The 17,322-nt window shown below is 50.0% G+C and overlaps 1 long non-coding RNA gene across 1 annotated transcript; it reads right to left on the bottom strand.

Annotated features, from left to right (window-relative positions):
• Positions 1-214: 214 nt before the first annotated feature.
• On the bottom strand, positions 215-16,542 carry LOC117087950. The gene is made up of 2 exons (XR_004438953.1): positions 16,251-16,542; positions 215-413 (listed from the first exon to the last, which is right to left on the bottom strand). It is a non-coding gene; the product is annotated as an uncharacterized LOC117087950 (long non-coding RNA).
• Between the last annotated feature and the right edge of the window lie 780 nt (positions 16,543-17,322).

The raw sequence follows: 17,322 nt of genomic DNA, 5'->3' as shown, positions 1-17,322 counted from the left end.
GTGCCAACCTTGATTTGAGCATACTTTCACTTGCCAGCCAGCATCCAAGAAAGGAAGTCTGGATTCTCAGGGCTCAGAGTTTCCAGGGAAATAATCTGTCTGCCTGTCTGTTTGCTAGTTTGCTTGTACTGTTTTGTTTCTGAAGGGATTTAGGGTGTGTTAGTCAGGATAGGCCCGGTTTGCTGCAATAACAATTCCAAATCTCAGTGGCTTCACATGACAAGGTTTATTTCTCACAGCTCATACTACAGGAGGTGAATGACGCCTCTGCCATCTGGATTCATCACTATGGCTCTTAAAGGCTTTTGCCCAGAAGTGACACACATTCCTTCTGCCAACATTTCATTAGTCATATAAGTCACATGGCCAAACCTTTCCTCAAGATGCCAGGAATGAAAAACCTTCCCATAGGCCTAGAAGGAAAAGAATCAGAAATATCAGTGAACTACAGGAAAGACCACCCTTGGCAGTGTGTCTGTGTTTATGTTATATACACATTGAAAAAATATATATTTATACACATTGAAGACAAAATGCCTCTTGCACTAAAAATAGAGCACCTTCTTGGTAGCACAGCTAAATTTCATTTAGCCTTTGAACCATTTACCTTGGTCCATCCTCACCTAATCAATCAGTCAGGAGGTGATGGCAGTGTACCAGAGAGCTGGGCCTCCTCAGTGACACCCAAATACACCAAAGCCCTTGCCCTTCTCCCCTTCCACACCTTTCCTCCAGGGTTTCCCCCACTCACCGCTGTGTCTATTGACTGACAAGACCTACACTTTTGGTCCTGAAATTTGACAGATAACTATTTTATTTTATTTTAATTATTTTTTAGAAATGGGATCTTGCTGTGTCACCCAGGCTGGAGTCCAGTGGCACAATCATAGTTCACTGGAGCCTCCAACTCCTGGGCCCAAGCTCTCCTCCCATCTCAACTTCCCAACAGGCCGGGACCACAAGTGGGTGCCACCACACCCAAGTAATTATTTTAAATTTTTTATAGAGACGAAGACTCGTTTTGTTTCCTGGGCTGGTTTTTTTGTTTTGTTTTGTTTTGTTTTGTTTGTTTTGTTTTTTTTGAGACGGAGTCTCACTCTGTCACCAGGCTGGAGTCAGTGGCATGATTTTGGCTCACTGCAATCTCCGCCTCCCGGGTTCAGGCAATTCTACCTCAGCCTCTTGAGTAGCTGGGACTACAGGTGCAAGCCATCATGCCCAGCTAATTTTTGTATTTTTAGTAGAGACGGGGTTCCCCCTTTATTGGCCAGGATGGTCTCGATCTCTTGACCTTGTGGTCCGCCCGCCTGGGCCTCCCAAAGTGCTGGGATTACAGGCATGAGCCACGGTGCCCGGCCCCTGTTGGGATTACAGGCGTGAGCCACCACACCGGTCTCAAATAATTATTTTAGAGTTTAGTTTTTACTGAATCTGGTGAGTTTGACTAATGTAAGACTTCCTTTTAGCCCTAGGCGAGTATAAAAGGCCAGGCGCTGTGGCTCAGGCCTGTAATCCTAGCACTTTGGGAGGCTGATGCAGGCGGATCCCCTGAGGTCAGGAGTTCGAGACCAGCCTGATCAACATGGAGAAACGCTGCTCTACTAAAACTACGAAATTAGCCGGGCATGGTGGTACATGCCTATAGTCTCAGCTACTCAGAAGGCTGAGGCAGGAGAATCAATCGCTTGAACCCGGGAGGCAGAAGTTGCTGTCAGCCGAAAGTGCGCCATTGCATTCCAGCGTAGGCAACAAAAGAGAAACTGTCTCAAAAAAAAAAAAAAAAAAAAATTAAAATTAGAAAAATAAAAACGAAAGGTAAAGCGAAGCCCTTGTGTCAGGAACAAGCACAGGACAAAACCACACAGAGCGGTGAAAGAGGGAGACTGGGAGGGCAGCCACAGCTGTGTGGGGTGGTCTGGAGAGGACATGGGGCAGCCACAGCTGGGGGCAGGGGCTGGGGAGGAGAGGAGGAATGTGCAAGCTCAGCTGTGCAAGTTGGGGTCAATGGCTACATCAGAACCAGACCCCACTGCTGGTAGCTTCACTGTCTCGCTCTCATGGGGCCTCCCAGCTATCCCAAGTCTCCAAGAAACAAGCTCAGAGACCTGCGCAGTCAGAGGTCCAGCGAGGAGCGCGGAAGTGAGCTCCAGGCCACGTGCAAGTGCAGTCCCGGTCCCACGCCATCAGCACAACCTGTGTGACAGTACAGGGTATCTGGGCAGAAGGAAAACTAGGGGAGCCTCATCCAGCGCTGGAGATGGACAAGCTTTGGGCTCCTCGACGGCGAGGCACCCGGGGAACGGGGAGTCACTTAGAACCTCAAAGCAGCCTCCCGCGGGAACAACCAAAGCAATTCCAAGCTCTAGCAGGGCACCGAGGGCGCGAAACCCGCCCCGCTCTCCGGCCGGCCGGCAGGGGGCGCGCGCTCCCCGAGCTCCCGCGCACCGCGGGGAAGGCGGCCCTGGCGCGGGGAAGCAGGGTGAGGCTTCCATTTCCAACCCTGCTCTTTTAAGTACGAAACATACCGTCTGGCGCATGTACAAACGTGTATTATTTTGACCCAGTGCACGTGCCGTAGGTGACTTGGCTTGGCTTGGCTTCCCGTGAAAGCGGCGGCTGTGGGGAGTTGATTGGGAAGTGAAGGGCGCTGGGCGACCCGGCGAGTGGAGCCAACACCAGCGCTCCTCCTGACCGAAGGGTGTCCCCGCGCGGTGGCTGTCCGGCCCCAAGGACAGGAGGGATGTGTGCACTGACTCCTGAGCCGTCCTCCAGCACTGCTCTGAAGGGAGAGTGTGTGCAGTGGCAGCTGTGCGAAGCCGGCCAGAGCCTGCCCAGACTGCCCTGTGCAGGATGGAGTAAAAGGTGAGCCCAGGGGGTCTGATAAAATGACCTCAGTAGCCACCTGTGGGAAGGGGCCCAGAGGAAAGCACACACAGTGACTACCAGGCGCCTTATCTCAGGGCTATTTGTGACGGGGGATGCGTGTTTGAGAGCCATTCTGTGAAGTGGAATTGCCTGGTCAGAGGGTGAAGGCACACGCGGTTTTGCTCCCCGTTGTCAAATCTCCTTATGTAGGCATTTTTCCATTGTACATTCTCTTCAGCAGTTTTATGTGAGTGCCTGCCCACAGCCTTGCTGGCAGTGGATGTTGCAAACTCTTGGGTTTTTGCTAATCCCTCAGGTGAGCAGAGATTTTTTTTTATTTTTATTTTTTTGAGGCGGAGTCTCCTCTCCCAGGCTGAAGTGCAGTGGCTCCATGTCGGCTCACTGCAACCTCTGCCTCCCGGGTTCAAGCGACTCTCCTGTCTCAGCCTCCTGAGAAGCTGGGATTACAGGCATGCGCCACACCTGGCCAATTTTTGTATTTTTAGTAGAGATGGGATTTCACAATGTTGGCCAGGCTGGTCTCGAACTCCTGACCTCAGGTGATCCACCCACCTCGGCCTCCCAAAGTACTGGGATTACAGGCATGAGCCATCGCCCCCGGCCTCTTTGTTTTTGAGACAGGATCTTGCTCTGTCGCCCAGGCAGGAGTGCGGTGGCTCAGTCTCGGCTCACTGTAACCTCCACCTCCTGGGTTCAAGTGATTCTCCTGCCTCAGCCTCCCGAGTAGTTGGGACTACAGGTGTCCATCACCATGCCTGGCTAATTTTTTGTATTTTTAGTAGAGACAGGGTTTCACTATGTTGGCCAGGATAGTCTCAATCTCTTGACCTCGTGATCCACCCGCCTCAGCCTCCCAAAGTGCTGGGATTACAGGCATGAGCCACAGTACATGGCCCTAATTTTTGTATTTTTAATAGAGATTTAGTAGAGATGGGGTTTCACCATGTTGGCCGGGATGGCTCTTAGTTTATTTTTAATTTTTATTTTGCATTTCTGTGATTAGGAGGAAGACTGAGCACCCTACCTTATACTCAAGACTTTTCATTACAGTTTTGTGGTGTTTTGTTTTTTTTAGACGGGGTTTCCCTCTTGTTGCCCAGGCTGGAGTACAATGGCGCGATCTCGGCTCACCACAACCTCCACCGCCCTGGTTCAAGGGATTCTCATGCCTCAGGCTCCCGAGTAGCTGGGATTGCAGGCATGTGCTACCACGCCCGGCTAATTTTATATTTTTAGTAGAGATGGGGTTTCTTGATGTTGGTCAGGCTAGTCTTGAACTCCTGACCTCAGGTGATCTGACTTCAGGTGATTCGCCCGCCTCAGCCTCCCAAAGTGAGCCACCACTCCCAACCTCATTGCAGTATTAATTGTATGAATGAAAGACAGGAAACACAAAACCACAGTGGGGTACCACCTCACACCCATCAGGATGGCTAGTGTTAAAACAACAGAAAATAACAAGTGTTGGCTGGGCGCAGTGGCTCATGTCTGTAATCTCAGCACTTTGGATGGCCAAGACGGGTGGATCACCTGAGGTCAGGAGTTCAAGACCAGCCTGGCTAACATGGTGAAACCCCCACCATCTCTACTAAGAAAATACAGAAATTAGCTGGACGTGGTGGCAGGCACCTGTAATCTCTGCTACTCAGGAGGCTGAGGCAGGAGAATCACTTAAACCGGGAGATGGAGGTTGCAGTGAGCTAAGATCGTGCCATTCCACTCCAGCCTGGGTGACAAGAGTGAAACTCCGTCTCAAAAAAAGAAATTAAAAAAAAGGAAAATAAGTGTTGTAAGGATGTGGAGAAGTTGGAACCCTTGTGCACTGTTGGTGGGAATGGAAAAAGATACAGCTGCTGTGGAAAATGGTATGGAGGTTCCTCAAAATATTTAACATAGAATTATACGATCTGGTAATCCCGCTTCTGTGTATATACCCAAAAGAACTCAAAGCAGTTCTTTTTTTTTTTTTTTTTTTTTTGAGACAGTGTCTCACTCTGTCACCTAGACTGGAGTGCAATGGTGCAATCATGGCTCACTGCAGCCTGGAACTCCTGGGCTCAAGCCATCCTCCTGCCTCAGCTTCCCCAGTAGCTAGGACTATAGGCATATACCACTGTGTCTGGCTATTTTATTTATTTATTTAGAGACGGAATCTTGCTCTATTGCCCAGGCTGGAGTTCAGTGATGCAATCTCGGCTCACTGCAACCTCTGACTCCTGGGTTCCGGGCATTTACCTGCCTCAACCTCCCAAGTAGCTGGAACTACAGGCACACGACACCATGCCCGCTCAGCTAATTTTTTGTGTTTTTAGTAAAGACAGAGTTTCACCGTGTTAGCCAGGATGGTCTTGGTCTCCTGACCTTGTGATCTGCCCTCCTTGGTCTCCCAAAGTGCTGGGCTTACAGGCGTGAGCCACCGCGCCCAGCCATTTTTTTTTTCTTTTTGAGAAGTCGTCTCACTCTGTAGCCCAGGCTGGAGTGCAGTGGTGCAATCTCGGCTCACTGCAGCCTCCGCTTTCCTGGGTTCAAGTGATTCTTCTGCCTCAGCCTCCTGAGTAGCTGGGATTACAGGTGCACGCCACTGCACATGGCTGGTTTTTTACATTTTTAGTGGAATCGGGGTTTCACAATGTTGGCCAGGCTGGTCTTGAACTCCCAACCTCAGTAATCTGCCCACATCAGCCTCCCAAAGTGCTAGGATTACAGGTGTGAACCACCGCGCCCATGCGTCTGGCTAATTTTTTTTTTTAGACGGGGTTTCCCTCTTGTTGCCCAGGCTGGAGTACAATGGCGCGATCTCGGCTCACCACAACCTCCACCGCCCTGGTTCAAGGGATTCTCATGCCTCAGGCTCCCGAGTAGCTGGGATTGCAGGCATGTGCTACCACGCCCGGCTAATTTTATATTTTTAGTAGAGATGGGGTTTCTTGATGTTGGTCAGGCTAGTCTTGAACTCCTGACCTCAGGTGATCTGACTTCAGGTGATTCGCCCGCCTCAGCCTCCCAAAGTGAGCCACCACTCCCAACCTCATTGCAGTATTAATTGTATGAATGAAAGACAGGAAACACAAAACCACAGTGGGGTACCACCTCACACCCATCAGGATGGCTAGTGTTAAAACAACAGAAAATAACAAGTGTTGGCTGGGCGCAGTGGCTCATGTCTGTAATCTCAGCACTTTGGATGGCCAAGACGGGTGGATCACCTGAGGTCAGGAGTTCAAGACCAGCCTGGCTAACATGGTGAAACCCCCACCATCTCTACTAAGAAAATACAGAAATTAGCTGGACGTGGTGGCAGGCACCTGTAATCTCTGCTACTCAGGAGGCTGAGGCAGGAGAATCACTTAAACCCGGGAGATGGAGGTTGCAGTGAGCTAAGATCGTGCCATTCCACTCCAGCCTGGGTGACAAGAGTGAAACTCCGTCTCAAAAAAAGAAATTAAAAAAAAGGAAAATAAGTGTTGTAAGGATGTGGAGAAGTTGGAACCCTTGTGCACTGTTGGTGGGAATGGAAAAAGATACAGCTGCTGTGGAAAATGGTATGGAGGTTCCTCAAAATATTTAACATAGAATTATACGATCTGGTAATCCCGCTTCTGTGTATATACCCAAAAGAACTCAAAGCAGTTCTTTTTTTTTTTTTTTTTTTTTTTGAGACAGTGTCTCACTCTGTCACCTAGACTGGAGTGCAATGGTGCAATCATGGCTCACTGCAGCCTGGAACTCCTGGGCTCAAGCCATCCTCCTGCCTCAGCTTCCCCAGTAGCTAGGACTATAGGCATATACCACTGTGTCTGGCTATTTTATTTATTTATTTAGAGACGGAATCTTGCTCTATTGCCCAGGCTGGAGTTCAGTGATGCAATCTCGGCTCACTGCAACCTCTGACTCCTGGGTTCCGGGCATTTACCTGCCTCAACCTCCCAAGTAGCTGGAACTACAGGCACACGACACCATGCCCGCTCAGCTAATTTTTTGTGTTTTTAGTAAAGACAGAGTTTCACCGTGTTAGCCAGGATGGTCTTGGTCTCCTGACCTTGTGATCTGCCCTCCTTGGTCTCCCAAAGTGCTGGGCTTACAGGCGTGAGCCACCGCGCCCAGCCATTTTTTTTTTCTTTTTGAGAAGTCGTCTCACTCTGTAGCCCAGGCTGGAGTGCAGTGGTGCAATCTCGGCTCACTGCAGCCTCCGCTTTCCTGGGTTCAAGTGATTCTTCTGCCTCAGCCTCCTGAGTAGCTGGGATTACAGGTGCACGCCACTGCACATGGCTGGTTTTTTACATTTTTAGTGGAATCGGGGTTTCACAATGTTGGCCAGGCTGGTCTTGAACTCCCAACCTCAGTAATCTGCCCACATCAGCCTCCCAAAGTGCTAGGATTACAGGTGTGAACCACCGCGCCCATGCGTCTGGCTAATTTTTATTTTTTTAGAGAGGGTCTCAATTTGTTGCCCAGGCTGGTCTCAAACTCCTGGGCTCAAATGATTCTGCTGCCTCAGGCTCTCAAAGTGCTGCGATTATAGACATGAGACAGCTTTATTTATAATAGCCAAACCTGGGAACAACATAAATAATTTCCAGCAACAAGTGAATGGATAAACAAATTGTAGTATTTATTTATTTGAGACAGAGGCTTCCTCTGTTGCTCAAGCTGGAGTGCAGTGGCACGATCTCGGCTCACTGCAACCTCCGCCTCCTGGGTTCAAGCAACTCGTGCCCCAGCCTCCCAAGTAACGCGTGCCATCACACCTGACTTATTTTTGTATTTTTACTAGAGATGGGTTTTCACCAACTTGCCCAGGCTGGTCTCGAACTCCTGGCCTCACATGATCCACCGGGCTTGGCCTCCCAAAGTGCTGGGATTACAGGCGTGAACCATTGTGCCCAGCCTTTTGTTGTTGTTGTTTGTTTTTTGAGACAGGATCTCGCTCTGTCACCCAGGTTGGAGTGTACTGGCAGGATCACAGCTCATTGCAGCCTTGACCTTCTGGACTCAAGTGATCCTCCCACCTCAAGCTCCCGAGTAGCTGGGAGTACAGTCATATGCCACCCTGCCTGGCTGATTTTTTGTTAGTAGAATCAGGGTCTTATGTTGCCCTGGCTGGTCTCAAACTCCTGACCTCAAGTGATTCAGCCGCCTTGGCCGCCCACAGTGCTGGGATTACAGGCATGAGCCACCACACCTGGCCTCAAATGATTTTTCTGTATCTGTTGAGATCGTATGACTTTTCTCATTTTTATTTTCTTTCCTTTGTTTTTTTTTGTTTGTTTGTTTTGAGACAGGGTCTTGATTTGTTTCCCAGGCTGAAGTGCAGTGGTTAAATCACAGCTCACTGCAGCCTCAACCTCCTGTGCCCAACTGATTCTTCCACATCAGCCTCCCAGGTAGATGGGGCTACAGGCACATGCCACCATGCCAGGCTAATTTTTTGTATTTTTTTGTAGAGATGGGGTTTTGCCATGTTGCCCAGGCTGGTCTCAAACTCCTGGACCCAAGTGATCTGCCCACCTCAGCCTCTCAAAATGCTGGAATTACAGGTGTGAGCCTCTGTACCCAGCCTGCTTTTTCTCTTTTAATCTGTTTATGTTATATTTATATTTATAGATTTTTTCCCTAACATTAGTCACCTTTGTATTCCTAGGATAAACTCAGCTTGCTCATGACAAATTGCAACTTCAATACATTGTTGAATTTGGTTTGCTAATAATTTGTAGAGTTTTCTGCATTTGGCTTTCTGGTTGCTGACTTCGAATTAAATTGCTTCTATCTTTCTGAGGGAACTGAGGGTGATTTTCTTTCTTTTTTTTTTTTTTTTTTCTGAGACAGAGTCTTGCTCTGTCACCCAGACTGGAGTGCAATGGCACAATCTCAGCTCACTGCAACCTCTGCCTCCCAGGTTCAAGTGATTCTCCTGCCTCAGCCTCCTGAGCAGCTGGGACTACAGGCACGGACCACCGTGCCCAGTTAATTTTTGTATTTTTAGTAGAGATGGGGTTTCACCATGTTGGTCAGGCTAGTCTTGAACTCCTGACCTCAGGTGATCTGCCTGCCTCAGCCTCCCAAAGTGCTTGGATTATAGGCATGAGCCACCACACCCAGCCAATGAAAAAAAATTTTTTTTTTTTTTGAGATGGAGTTTCGCTCTTGTTGCCCAGGCTGGAGTACAATGGCACGATCTCGGCTCACCACAACCTCCACCTCCGGGTTTAAGTGATTCTCCTACCTCAGCCTCCCAAGTAGCTGGGATTACAGGTATGCGCCACCATGCCTGGCTAATTTTGTAGTTTTAGTAGAGACAGCGTTTCTCTATGTTGGTCAGGCTGGTCTCAAACTCCCGACTTCAGGTGATCTGCCTGCCTCGGCCTCCCAAGGTTTTGGGATTACAGGCATGAGCCACTGCCCCCGGCCTGAAAAAAATGTTATTATGGAAAATACCCAACCATAAACAAAATTAGTGAGAACAGTATTATAAACCCTCATGTACTCATCACCCAGTTCCTTTTTGGTTTTTTTTGAGATGGAGTCTCCCTCTGTTGCCAGAGTGTAGTGGTGCTATCTTGGCTCACTGCAACCTCCACCTCCCGGATTCAAGTGATTCTCCTGCCTCAACCTCCCGAGTACCTGGGACTACAGGCACCTGCCACCATGCCCAGCTAATTTTTTGTATTTTTAGTAGAGATGGGGCTTCATTCACCATGTTGGCCAGGATGGTCTCCATCTCCTGACCTTGTGATCCGCCCACCTCAGCCTCCCAAAGTGCTGGAATTACAGGCACTCATCATCCAGTTTCTAGAATAATTGATTACCAAACTTTTTTCATATATAGGCCCACCCACTTTCTCTACTGACATCCTAGACTACTTGGAAACAAATGGTAGACGTCATATCCCTTTATCTGTAAATACTCTAGTAATATCTCCAAAAGATAAGAATTTTTAAAATCCCATAATCCTGATCTGTACATGTCACGCATGCATCTAACAATACTGCAATAGAATCTAAGAATACTGCAATAGAAAATATTTGGTCTGGCCAGGTACGGTGGCTCATGCCTGTAATCCCAGCACTTTTGGAGGCTGAGGCGAGCTGATCATGAGATCAGGAGTTGGAGACCAGCCTGGCCAATATGGTGAAACCCTATCTCTACTAAAAAATACAAAAATTAGCCGGGCGTGGTGGCGGTGCCTGTAGTCCTGGCTACTTGGGAGGCTGAGGCAGGAGAATAGCTTGAGCCCAGGAGGCAGAAGTTGCAGTGAACCGAGATTGCGCCACTGCACCCAAGCCTGGGTGACAGAACGAGAGTCTGTCTCAAAAAAAAAAAAAAAGAAAATATTTGGTCCATTTTCACTCTTCTCCAGTTGTCTTATGTGTTGCCGTTGTTGGTGGTATATGTTGTTCTGTTTTGTTAGGTTTGTTTGAATCAAGAGGCAAATGAAGACCTCGCATTGTGACTGGTTGATCTCTCTGTCTCCCCGCCAGGTCTGCTTGAGGTTTGCGAGTCCCAGCTCCCACTGCCCCTGCCACCTGCCTTTCCCTTCTCAGCACATACACAGGACTGGGAGAAAACGAACTAAGCGTTTGATATTACAGTATTGTTAGGTTTTTATATGTGCGGTATCTTAGGAGGGAACAGAAAGCAGCAGACACACCACTGACCATGGTTCCCAGTGTGGCAGGGGCCAAAGCCCTTGCTCTGTGGCTCCAGGGGCAGCCTGTGGAGGCCCAGCCTGGGCCACTCATGCTCCCCGGCCCCACTCGCCGCCAATCCCGTCTCAGCATAGGCTTCCTTCTTTCCACCGTTCCTGGAGACCCAGCAGGCTGTCATGGGCCTTTGGTCCCTGCACAGTCCACTCTGGTGGCCACCAGGCTTCTGTGGCCATTATTTCCCATGTGCATATGGGAGAGAACTCGGCCAGGCTTCTAAGTTATCTAGACCTTCTTTTCTTTTTCTTTCTTTTTTTTTTTTTTAAGACACAGTCTCACTCTGTCACACAGGCTGGAGTGCAGGTGGTACGATCTTGGCTCACTGCAACCTCTGCCTCCTGGGTTTAAGTGATTCTCTGCCTCAGCCTTCCAAGAAGCTGGGATTACAGGTGCACACCAACATGCCCAGCTAATTTTTTTTTTTTTTTTTTTTGAGACGGAGTCTCGCTGTCACCCAGGCTGGAGTGCAGTGGTGCGATCTCGGCTCACTCCAACCTCCGCCTCCCGGGTTCACGCCATTCTCCTGCCTCAGCCTCCCGAGTAGCTGGGATTACAGGCATGAGCCACCACGCCCAGCCTAATTTTTGTATTTTTAATAAAGACGGGCTTTCACCATGTTGGCCAGGCTGGTCTCAAACTCCTGACCTCAAGTGATCCGCCCACCTCAACCTCCCAAAGTGTTCAGGTTACAGGCGTGAGCCACCGTGCCTGGCCTGGAGTCTCTTTTTGACATGTGTGAGCATAGGCAGCAAGCAAGGCCATGCAGAGAAGGGGTGCTTCCAGACCAGGCCAGGGGCATCATTAAGGGTGGGAATGTCTCAGGAGTGTCATAGGAGAGTTGAGACCAACACGCAAGTGTCGGAATTGATGGTTGAGGCAGGAGCAAGGTTTTTTGGGGTTTTTAAGATGGGGTCTTGCTTGTAGCCCATAGCAATCATAGCTTACTGCAGCCTTGAACTGCTGGGCTCAAGTGGTCCTCCCAACTCAGCCTTCGGAGTGACTAGGACTACAAGGACTACAGGTGGGCCCCACTGCGCTGGGCTAGGGTTAATTATTACCATAGGTTTTAAAATATGCTTTGTACTGGGTTTGCATAGGCCATTTCCCCTCTGTCTGCAGGGTACTGATGTCCCCATCTCTCTGTATAGCTGCAAACGGGACCAGGGAGGCATTACTGTGGCAACAGCCGTGGCAGGGTCAAGGAGTTCCTTGTGTGACTTTCATACTTCTGACAGGCTGAGATCCAGGCCCCAGACCTGTGGTGATGCTGCCCATCTAGCCACCACCTGGGCTGAGGAGCAGACATGAGGCCCCCAGGCCAGAGCAGAGACCTGCCAGAGCAACCTCCATTGTCAGCCCTGATGTGGGGCCACCTTCTCATGTCCCTTATCCTCCTGCCCAGCGAAGCAGTGGCTGCTCCAGCTGGAACTCCAGGAGACAGGGCTACACTATGCCTTGAACCAGAGCCTGGGTGATGGAAGGGCCCCAAAGTGGGACCAGCCTGACTGTCCCCATCCACCAGGCAGAGAGGAAAAGCATGGCACTCCCCTGCTGGGAAATACCCCTGCAGTCACAAGTCACAAGATGAACTGGGTAGATGTGTGGACACTGCTAGGTCTTTTTTTTTTTTTTTTTTTAATTAGAGATAGGGTCTCCCTTAGTTGCCCAGGCTGGAGTGCAGGGGCACAATCATGACTCACTGCAGCCTCAAACTCCTGGGCTCAAACCATCCTCCCATCTGAGGCTCCCAAGTAGCTGGGACCACAGCTATGTGCCACCATGTCTGGCAGGAGCAAGATTAAAGTGCACAGTGGGAAGCCATTCAGAGCTGAGCAAGACGCAGGCAGGAAAAATAGACAAGTGGGGACTGTGGGCCGGGCGCGGTGGCTCACGCCTGTAATCCCAGCACTTTGGGAGGCCAAGGCGGGCGGATCACAAGGTCAGGAGATCGAGACCATCCTGGCTAACACAGTGAAACACTGTCTCTACTAAAAAAATACAAAAAATTAGCCGGGCATGGTGGCGGGTGCCTATAGTCCCAGCTACTTGGGAGGCTGAGGCAGGAGAATGGCGTGAACCCGGGAGGCGGAGCTTGCAGTGAGCCGAGATTGTGCCACTGTACTCCAGCCTAGGCCACAGAGGGAGACTCCATCTCAAAAAAAAAAAGAGAAGTGGGGACTGTGGTTGTGAACACTGTGATCCTGGCCAGACACGGGGCAGGCAGGTGGTTTTCTGGAGAACACCCTGCTAGCTGTAATCAGACACCCTGGGACCCCTGTGGAGGAGGGCACAGCCCCATCCTGGCCAACACAAGGCCAATGCGTGGGTCCTCCATGGGACCTGTGGCTGTGGCACAGTCGCATATGTTTTTCATCCTTTTTACCCTGCCCATGCTCTCTCAAGCACCTTTTATAGTTACTTTTTACTTTTTTGAGACAGGGTCCTGCTCTTTTGCCCAGGCTGGAGTGCAGTGGTGTGATCATAGCTCACTGCAGCCTCAACCTCCCAGGTTCAAGCCTCAGCCTCCAGAGTAGCTGGGACCACAGGTGCATGCCACTATATCTGGCTAATTAAAAAAAAATTTTTTTTTAAAGATGGAGTCTGGCCATGTTGCTCAGGCTGTTTTTCTTTGTTGTTGTTGTTTTTTTTTTTTTTTTTTGAGGTAGAGTCTCACACTGTCACCCAGGCTGGAGTGCAGTGGCACAGTCTTGGCTTACTGCAACCTCCACCTCCCAGGTTCAAGCGATTCTCCTACCTCAGCCTCCCAAGTAGCTGGGACTACAGCTGGATGCCACAACACCTGGCTAACTTTTGTATTTTTAGTAGAGACGGGGTTTCATCATGTTGGCCAGGCTGGTCTTGAACTCCTGACCTCAGGTGATCTGCCCGCCTCAGCCTCCCAAAGTGCTGGGATTACACGCGTGAGCCACTGCACCCAGCCTCAAGGACTTCTGTCCTGGGCTTTGCAAGGTCAGTTTTTCCTCTTAAGAGTTGTACTTCTTGTGCTTTTCTGGCTAATATTCCATTCTGGACAACCATCCCTGTACAATTGCCACTGACAATTTTTTTTTTTTGGAGACCGAGTCTCATTCTGTTGCCCAGGCTGGGGTGCAGTGGTGTGATCTCGTCTTACTGCAACCTCCGCCTCCCGGGTTCAAGCGATTCTCCTGCCTCAGCCTAAAAGAGTTGCTGGGACTACAGGTGTGTGCCACCACGCTCGGCTAGTTTTTTGTATTTTTAGTAGAGATGGGGCTTCACCAAGTTGCCCAGGCTGGTCTTGAACTCCTGACCTCAAGTGATCCGTCCGCCTCCGTCTCCCAAAGTGCTGGGATTACAGGCTTGAGCTGCCACCCCAGCCGCCACTGACAGTTTTTACTGCCATTTGTTATAGTCCCAGATGCCACCTGCCACCTGTATTAGGGGCTTCAGAGTGCTTAGCTGCAGGTTGAGGTCCTGGTCTCATCACTGGGCTCGCTGAGCCTGCTTCCGACGCACACATCACATTTACTTCCCCGCAGGCCATTCCTTAGCATCTCCTACTGCCTGGCCTCCTCCTTAGTCCATGTGGCTGGCACAGCTCTCACTCCACATTCTCAAATGGTTTTAAAATGTTTTTCTTTCAGCTGGACGCGGTGGCTGATGCCTGTAATCCCAGCACTTGGGGAGGCTGAGGCAGGTGGATCATGAGATCAGGAGATCGAGATCATCCTGGCCAACACAGTGAAATGCTACTAAAAGTACAAAAAATTAGCCAGGCATGGTGGCGGGCACCTGTAATCCCAGCTATTTGGGAGGCTGAGGCAGGAGAATCGCTTGAATCTGGGAGGCAGAGGTTGCAGTGAGCTGAGATCATACCATTGCACTCCAGCCTGGGCGACAGAGCGAGACTCTCTCAAAAACAAAACAAAACAAAACAAAACAAAACAAATGTCTTTTTCTCTGATTTTCTTTTTTTAGAGATGGGGGTCTCATTATACTGCCCAAGCTGGTCTTGAACTTCTTGCTTCAAGCAATCTTCCTGCCTTAACCTCCCAAAGGGTTGGGATTACAGGCGTGACCCACTGCACCTGGCCTAAAATATCTTTGTATAATTCAATCTGTAGGTCAAACCTGCCACTCTACTGTAGTGGTAGAAACTGAATTTCAGTTAATATAAAGGTTTTCCTGTCTTTCCCAAAGGGGTGTGGCACTGTCAGAGGAAGACTGTCAGATCTCTCCAGCATGACCCTCGTCCTTGTTTCCAAACTTTTCTGTCAGTCACCGTCTGCCTCCCTTTCTTTGGTTAGCTACCCATCAATGACCTGTTATTGTCATTGCCATAGACCCCTGAGCAGCACTCCCCCTCCCACAGTTGCCATTCCAGTCTTGCTGCACAGTATGATAAGAATGCCCTCTTGGCTTCTGAGGGTTAAATGTTGCCATCCAGAACGGTTAAATGCCATTCCAGAATTGTGTCATCCCCAAGACACTAAGAAGCCAAGTTCCATGGCAGCATCTCCTAGCCACAAAGCACAGCCAGCACCAGCTTTCTGACACCAGTGCCCCCTCACGTCCACATTCTGCATTGCCTTAGTGAAGGGCAGCTCCATGCAACACCTTCTGGTCTCATGTAATAAATCCATTCTAATATTCCCACTTCCCTGAGCCTTCATCTCTTTTTTTTTTTTTTTGAGACAGAGTCTGGCTCTGTTGCCCAGGCTGGAGTGCAGTGGCGCGATCTCGGCTTACTGCAACCTCCGCCTCCCGGGTTCAGGTCATTCTCCTGCCTCAGCCTCCCAGGTAGCTGGGACTACAGGCGCCTGTCACCACGCCCGGCTAATTTTTTGTATTCTTTAGTAGAGATGGTGTTTCACCGTGTTAGCCAGGATGGTCTCGATCTCCTGACCTCGTGATCTGCCCGCCTCGGCCTCCCAAAGTGCTGGGATTACAGGTGAGAGCCACTGCGCCCGGCCTAGCCTTCATCTCTACCTCATTAACAGTAGGCCACTATGGTGTCCAAGCTTCTGGGAGCCATCTGGCATGAAGACAAGCTCCAGGTGTCCTTTGACAGGACTTTAAATCCTGAGTCTTAGGGGATGCACCCTTGTCAATCAATGCCCTATCGGTCTTCTATTGCTCCCCCCGTCCCTGGCCTGGATCTGGTACCGCCTCTAGATCTGGTACCCTCACAACCGCTCCCACAAGTGTTCTCTCAGGTCCTGCACCTTTTTTTTTTTTTTGAGACGGAGTCTCGCTCTGCCGCCCAGGCTGGAGTGCAGTGGCCGGATCTCAGCTCACTGCAAGCTCCGCCTCCCGGGTTCACGCCATTCTCCTGCCTCAGCCTCCCGAGTAGCTGGGACTACAGGCGCCCGCCACGTCGCCCGGCTAGTTTTTTTTTTTGTATTTTTAGTAGAGACGGGGTTTCACCATGTTAGCCAGGATGGTCTCGATCTTCTGACCTCGTGATCCGCCCGTCTCGGCCTCCCAAAGTGCTGGGATTACAGGCTTGAGCCACCGCGCCCGGCCGTCCTGCACCTTTTTGGGCAACTGAGTGATTTCCTCCTAGGGTAGGAAATATTTCACTGCTTGGGATATGCTGAGATGTGATCCTGCTTATTGGTCTGGAGGCAGACAGGAGGTGGATCTTGAGGAGGATTAGTGTTATCTTACAGGGCACTCACCTATAACGGGGAAATCTCGGCACTGTCTCCAGGGTGGCTGAAGCTGTCCTCCTCTATCAATGGGAAGAAGGCAGCTTCTGCTGGCCAGGATACTTCAGGGGACTCTGGGGACTCAAGGTTCTTTGGTACATCCACTCAAACATCCCATGTCAGGCTTCAGGGTCCATTTCTTCCCTTTAAAAGCCCCCAAAGGGTCGAGTACTGTGGCTCACGCCCGTAATCCCAGAAGTTTGAGAGGCCATGGCAGGAGGATCAATTGAGGCCAGGAGTTCGAAACCAGCCTGAGGAACACAGCAAGATCCCCCGTCTCTACAAAAATAAAAACAATAAAAGCCCCCACTTTAGTACAGGAAAACTGCTGAGGATGTACAAGTGTCTTTTGCAGCTCTGCCGCCCTTGTGATGAAATCTTGGTTCTCATTTTCAGCATGCTCTGCCTACTGGCCACGGAAGCCACGTTTTCTTTACACGTTGTCTTGGGAGAGTTCCTGGCTTTCACAGCATCCTCTGAGTAGATAGCAGGCTGAACTGCATCTTTCATTCTCTTGCTTCAAAGCTTCTAAGGTGATTTAGAAAAGCTAGCCACCTCCATAATCCTTGCAACAGCAGCTGCTTCCACGTCTTTCAAGTGCCAAAGCTACTGCATAAACCAAGCTTTCTCTTCAACTCCTATCTATCAAGCACAGGTAAGAGCCTTATGCTTCGGGACACAGGGAGGTTATCACCAACTCTGTGTGTGTGTGTGTGTGTGTGTGTGTCTCTTTGTTGCCTTCTGAATGGTAAGTGACCCACTTTTAGATTCCTATCCCTAGGTCTGTCTTCTAGTGCTACCTCCAGTACTCACTGCCTTAGCTTGAATCCTCACAAAAACAGAGCTTGAACCTGGAACTTAGGCGTAGTTAACTTGGTACATTCCAGGAAACTGTAATCCATGTAATTCCATGCCTATAATCCCAGCACTTTGGGGGCCAAGGTGGGCGAATCAGTTGAGGTCAGGAGTTTGAGACCAGCCTGGACAACATGGTGAGAGAGGTTGGGAAGAGTGACCCAGGGTACAGAACCATGAGCCCCAG

The sequence above is a fragment of the Trachypithecus francoisi genome, unplaced genomic scaffold (genome assembly GCF_009764315.1).
Source record: "Trachypithecus francoisi isolate TF-2019V2 unplaced genomic scaffold, Tfra_2.0 Contig00707, whole genome shotgun sequence".
Taxonomy (NCBI): Eukaryota; Metazoa; Chordata; class Mammalia; order Primates; family Cercopithecidae; genus Trachypithecus; species Trachypithecus francoisi.
This window is presented reverse-complemented; position numbering and strand designations above follow the sequence as displayed.